At 40.5% G+C, this 6871-nt stretch overlaps 1 long non-coding RNA gene across 1 annotated transcript in view; it reads right to left on the bottom strand.

The window, feature by feature from the left end:
• Positions 1-289: 289 nt before the first annotated feature.
• The window catches only part of LOC141145873 (uncharacterized), a 13843-nt gene continuing 7261 nt past the window's right edge, over positions 290-6871 (bottom strand). The window contains exons 2-3 of the long non-coding RNA XR_012244686.1: positions 5237-5352; positions 290-388 (exon numbers count right to left, since the gene is read on the bottom strand). This is a non-coding gene — a long non-coding RNA (uncharacterized lncRNA). The remainder of the gene's footprint in view (positions 389-5236; positions 5353-6871) is intronic.

Below are 6871 nucleotides of genomic sequence, written 5' to 3'. Positions count from 1 at the left end.
TTACTTAATTTAACGCCCATAATGACTGGCTAGTCTTCTCTATGTCTGCCTATACCTCTTGCCTCTAAACTACTTTATCTAGCAGATGTACTACATATACCTGTGAACAGCACTATTCTACACTTCCTTATCTATAACACTCCGATGGACAGTAGACAGTGACAACATAACATAACCACCAATCAATACAGTTCGATTAAGGGGAGTAAAATAGGTACCCTTTGTCCTGAAAATGCCTTACCGATCAAGGAAGTCTAATAACTCAAATGTAAGCAAAAGGCTTACCTCAGCCGGCTGATTATCAGAAATTCCCGGATCGTTTCAAGCTCCTCGTTTCGGATTCTCAGGGTCACCTGCAAAACCACTCCTGGCTGGCTCGCCACCTGAGCTGGACATTTTATTGATAGGCAACTATTGATTAGTGGTTCCAAATTAATAATAACTACTGCAGTAGAGAATAGACACAAAAGATACACTCTGCATCTTTCCAAATAACTAACTGTTCTGATTATGATGCATTGGAAGGTTTTTATACACATGATTACGTAGGTATCACATTAACATTACAATTTTAAGTTTATGGTAACAAGGGGCGTTACATAGGCAGGCTAATTCTAATCAGAACTCGAAAGAATGCAAACATGTACTGAAAACATTAGTGCCGTGTGCACAGTGAGGGCAGTGTGCAATACATACTAAATAGAATATAATTATATACAGAACTTACAAAATTCCCATTACATAATGCAGCTCCTTTATTTTAGTATAGAGCTGGCAACTCTTGTGTTACATATTCTCTCAATGAAAGAAGGCTTTTGCAGAGAGTTTTACAATTGTGCACTGCACAGAGTGGAAGTTTAGATTTCCAGAGTTTAAGGATTGGGATACATGCATTTGTCTTAGAGACTAGATGGGAACATTAAAGTGGATGTAAACCCGATTCATGAAATTTTAGATGGGTATATATATCTGCAGTGTTTTTTATCAATCTCCAAACCACTATGTCCCATAGCTGTCTCTTGCTCTGTAGCTCTGTTATCAGCATGATAACTTCTCACACGTTCTCCGAGACAGGAGATAGAAGTGTGTGCTAGGGCTGGGCTCAGCCCATCCTTCTCAGAGCTGGCCGCTCAGCTGTCGGCTAATTGCCAGCTTCTATCTCTCCACAAGTACTCAGCTGTTGATGATATCCTGCTCATCACTCCTGCCTACTTAAGCTGTTCAACCCGGTGGATCTCTGCCTTCGCCTTGGTGAACATCACAGAAACTGAGACGCTCTCCTGCGATCCTGTTCAATACTTGCTTTGCTGACATCCCTTCTGGCTCCAGATCCTGCTTGCTGTTCCACTACATTGATCCCTGACTTCTGGCATGGCTGGCTTTCCGTTCTGGTTACTGAACTTTGGCTATGTTTTGACTATGTTTGTTCTTTTTACTTTTATTATGAAACAAGTGTGATTTAACTGTACTTCTGTCTCAGCATGATTTCATGGTTTATGACAGGGGGAGGTTGCTATGAATAGATTAGCAGTCAGCTTGCTGTCTCGGAGCAGACTTCTGCACATTCCTTTCTTCCTTTGCCTATGAGGAGAGGGGGGTGTGCCTTTCCTCCAATCAGCTGTCTTGGCTGTATGCCAATAATCCACTCCTAGTGCTAACCAGGAAGAGAAAAACTAACACGAAGAGCACTTTCTATATATACACAGATGAAGACATCAGATGTACATGTAAAACTTATATAGGAAGATTTGTTTCATCTGTGTATCATTTGAGGGTGTTCACTTCACTGGATATATGTGAGGGTTTACATCCACTTTAAACCCTAAATTGCTAAATTTGGGTGCAGATTCATTCAGCCATAACACGCTCAGGGTCCAATCAACCTCTACTTTAAAAGGTCTACAAATTAAACATCTAGCATTTCTTAAAATGGCATTCATATTCCAAATAAACTCTGCCTTGACTGGATCATGAGACTAAACTGTGAGCTTCTAAATATTTATAAAAATAAGATTTAGATCTACTCACTCAAAGTGCTTCCTGAGTCTAGCAGGGCTTTGGTAGGTAAGGGGTTTCCATAGAGAGTACTCAAGCAGATTAGAGTGAGCAATACAGACCTGCTGTACAGGTTCTTCAAACTTCAATATTCTGCATTGGGCACTGCACACTTATGCATTGATTGGCATAGCATTGCCAACACTGCGGAGTCCCCAGGCTTGAGGGTGTGGTGGGGCCCGGTGGTATTACTGGAAAAGCCACAGGAAACACATTGCTGCACATTAAGTGATTATTGTAGGGTTTTTCAGAGTCCCTCTTCTCAGTCTAAGAGGATTTCAAGTTGCAGACTTTAACCATTTTTGTTGACCTTAACCAACTACTGGCTTTTCATTGCTTAAGGTTCAAGAAAAGTGGATCTTAGGTCCAGCCTGACCTGTAACACCATTGGTGGACTTAATAAAGACTCAGGCTTCAGCCATTTTGTCACAGTTCCTTAGCGCACATATTATATATGGACCAGCCTAGTGGTGATAGACAAGGAGTTAATGCAGCTCCAGCCCTTTAATAAATTAATCTGTGATTATTTTATCAAAAGCAATTTCCATTAAGAACTTGGAAGTAGAACTGGTAGCCAGCCCAGATGAATGTTAAAATGTCCTCCCCTGTTTACTGGCCAATGGTGAGAATAGCATCAGCTGGGTCTCAATGAAAAAGAACTGAATGAGCAAGGACCGATTAGCACATGGAAACAGTGGTTGATGAGTAGTGGCTTTGACCACCAGAAAAGTGTCTACTTCCGGATACAGTCTTCTAGGCAGGGCTTTTTTTCCCCCAGAGAATAGGTGCAGGAACTCATCCTCCCTGGCCAACAGCATGCCCCCAGCCACACCTTCCCTAGAAGAGAGAAGTACAGCAGCACCAAATATAGGTTGAGGTTTAGAACTGCCTATTGCACAAAGCACATGTTGCAGGAATGAGTAAACACCCAAAGTAAAGGACTCAGGAGTGCAGAACACACAGGGTTGAGGAGTGTTTATTGTGCAGTGGTAAGAAGTGCATAGCATGAAGTGGTAAGAAGAGCATAGTACACAGGGTGGACAAAAAATTTAAAAAAATAAATAAAAAGTAAATAAAAAGTAATCAGCAAAAAGGACAGTACAAGGCAGTCAACCGACTGCATCACACCGCAGAGCTCTGCAAGTGCAGGTCGCTGGTGACTCTGCGCATTATTCCAAAAGTTCTTTGGTGTGGGCCTTTTTTGAGATGTGTGCAACAGATCGCACCATTGCTATTTGCAACTAGGCATGAGCCGAACACCCCCCTGTTCGGTTCGCACCAAAACATGCGAACAGGCAAAAAATTTGTTTGAACAAGTGAACACCGTTAAAGTCTATGGGACACGAACATGAATAATCAAAAGTGCTAATTTTAAAAGGCTTATATGCAAGTTATTGTCATAAAAAGTGTTTGGGTACCTGGGTCCTGCCCCAGGGGACATGGATCAATGCAAAAAAAGTTTTAAAAACTACCGTTTTTTCGGGAGCAGTGATTTTAATAATGCTTAAAGTGAAACAATAAAAGTGTAATATTCCTTTAAATTTCGTACCTGGGGGGGGTGTCTATAGTATACCTGTAAAGGGGCACATGTTTCCAGTGTTTAGAACAGTCTGACAGCAAAATGACATTTCAAAAGGAAAAAAAGTCATTTAAAACTACTCGCGGCTATTAATGAATTGCTGGTCCGACAATACACATAAAAGTTCATTGATAAAAATGGCATGGGAATTCCCCACAGGGGAACCCCAAACCAAAATTAAAAAAAAAAAAAAAAAAAGACGTGGGGGGTCCCCCTAAATTCCATACCAGGCCCTTCAGGTTTGGTATGGATATTAAGGGGAAACCCGGCCAAAATAAAAAATAAAAAATGGCGTGGGGCCACCCGGTGACCCCGCCCCCTCTGATGCACGGGGACTTGACGGGGACTTCCCTGTGGCATTCCCCATGATGTCAGAGGGGAAGCTCATCCCTATTTGCAACATATGTCTGAAGCCTATCAAGTGTGGACTAGACAGCAAGCGCTTGGGCACCACATGCTTAATCAGACATATGTTGAGCTCCCATGCAGCCCGTTGGCAACACTACCTAAAAGACCCACACCAAAGAACAAGGTGGACCTCTCCTTGCTCCTCATCAGCTGGGATCTCCAACCCCACTATACCTTCAGTCCTCTCAGAAACCTGCACTGAGAGGAACGAAGGTGTAGAATTAGGTGTGCCACTGCCAAGTACTTGCGAGCAATCTGCTATCGGTACACCAACGTCCGATTCTAGCAGGCAGATTTCCCTACCCCAGTTGCTCCACCGGCGAAAGAAGTTCGCTCCCAGCCATCCACATGCCCAGTGGTTGAATGGTTGAAATTAGCTTGGCTAAATTGCTAGCACTTCAACTGCTGCCTTATCAGTTGGTAGACTCTCCCCCCTTCTGTGAGTTTGTGGAATGTGCGGTACCTCAGTGGCAGGTTCCCAAATGCCTACAGTCCCTGTCTTGTTTGCACCGCCTGTATACTGCTGTTCAGAGTATATAGGGCCTGGGGGCCTAACACCTTTTCTTTATTTTTTTTGGGTGTGGGTTTCCCCTTAATATCCATACAAGACCCAAAGGGGCTGGTAATGGGCTGGGGGGGGGGGGTTCTCAATGATTTTTATCGATATTGCTGGGACCAGACATGACATTAAAGCCACAAGCAGTTTTTAATTAATTTTCCCCTTTAGAAATGTCATTAAGAAGGGACTGTTCTAAACACAGGAAACACATGCCACTTTACAGGCATACTATAGACACCCCCAGGCACGATATTTAAAGGAATATTTCACTTTTATTTTTTCACCTTAAGCATCATTAAGTTCACTGCTCCCGAAAAAACTGCCAGTTTAAAAACTTTTTTTGCATTGATACATGTCCCCTGGGGCAGGACCCGGGTCCCCAAACCCATTTTAGGACAATAACTTGCATATTGGCCTTTAAAATTTGCACTTTTGATTGTTCATGTTCGAGTCCCATAGACTTTAATGGGGTTCGAAAGTTTGCGTGAACTTTCAGTCCGTTCGAATGCTCTGATGCGAACCGAACCAGGGGTGTTCGACTCATCCCTAGTAACCATCAAATACTCATCTTTGCTTATGTCTGCATCCCCATGTACAGCTCATACCTTTCCTTCTTTCCCCTATCCACAGCTCACCTCTGCTTCTCTCTTCTTTCCCCTGTCCACAGCTCACCTCTGCTTCTCTTCTTTCCCCTGTCCACAGCTCACCTCTGCTTCTCTTCTTTCCCCTGTCCACACACAGCTCACCTATTCTACAATAGAAAAAACACATGTATGAGAGTCAGCGGAGCTGCAGATCCCAAGAAAAAAAATATTCAAAATGGGAAAGTTCCCCCATGGGGCTTTATAGCAGCAAAAATAATTTAATCCATAAAGAATACATTTTTAATTTAAAATCTTTTATTGTATCAAAAAAGTGGAATAGATGAAGTGGAATAGTTTAAAAAATGATCTCTGGTTTCTGACATATAAACAACATACTCCATTACCTCTGACAAATAGACACATAAAGTGGGGCCTGTTGTTTACATTACAACATTGCCATCCACAGTACTATCCCAATACATTTCGACCCCTACAGTTGTGGTCTTCAGGGGAAATTTTTATTCTAATGAGATCAAAAAGAAAAAATTCTTTCAAAATCATTAAACTTTTTATCATACATAAAGTATTTCTCCATGTACTTAGTGATGTATTTACCGTCAAGGAGTGGAGAAGAAGGAATATGTCCCATAACCAGAGTTTTACTTAAAAAAATCAATTTCAGTGATCCTGAAGTCTCCATGTGCTGTCCCCACACCATCTGGGCAACCCCCAAAAAACTCAGGGGGCTTACAAGGAGCCACCCACATGGACCTTTCAAGGGAGAAGCGACATGAGGCACCTGCGATATATTAAACAATTATGAGGAGTAAGCCTCAAAAATGTTTTTTCTAAATTATTAGTACTATCTAGACATATATTTATATTTACTATATTTACTTACATAAAAGATACAAATAAATAGGCTATTTTTTATCCAAGTAATCTATACCTACATTATCCATATTACAATTCCAAAGATGTGTACAATTGATTAAATATATTATCTCAAAAAACAATGTTAAATTCAACAATATATAAAGTGAAACTTCTGATAAGTGAAAGGGTTCAATGAAAAATGAATTAATCAAAAAAACTGAATAAAAAAAATAATTAACATATTAAAAAAAAAAAAGCCTGTATGACTTGAATAGTATAGTGAAAGAGTTTATTTGATAAAAAAATAAATAATAATAATAATTGATGATATAATGTAAAAATAAGTGTGTGTGTGTGTAGTAAATATATATTATATTATATTATATTATATTATATTATAATATCCCTGCCAGGATTTCCAAATTCCTCCCCCAATATCCCTCACATTGCTTCCGAGGCTGCAATGCTCTAGGCACGCATGTACGCATTTGGTGGGAATGCAATACAGCCATCACCTTTTAGTCAAAAGTGTTAAAGATCCTCTCCACCATGTTCAATATTACCTTATCACCTGACCCGACAGTAGTGCTTCTGAATAGCAAACCACAGGCTATAAAACACACTGTCAATTCAAACTCATGCTCTTTGACACCACTGCAGTAAAAAAAAACAAAAAGAAAAAAAACATAGTAAAAGCATTGAAATCCACTTCACTATGTAGGCTATCAGTCAAACAAAGAGTAACACAGGTCCTGTATATATGGTGAATATATGTTTAAAAAAAAAAAAAAAAAAAAATGGACAGCACAG

The sequence above is a fragment of the Aquarana catesbeiana genome, linkage group LG05, assembly GCF_042186555.1.
Source record: "Aquarana catesbeiana isolate 2022-GZ linkage group LG05, ASM4218655v1, whole genome shotgun sequence".
Lineage (NCBI taxonomy): Eukaryota > Metazoa > Chordata > Amphibia > Anura > Ranidae > Aquarana > Aquarana catesbeiana.
The sequence above is the reverse complement of the archived record's forward strand: the minus strand, read 5'-3'. Positions and strand labels throughout refer to the sequence as shown.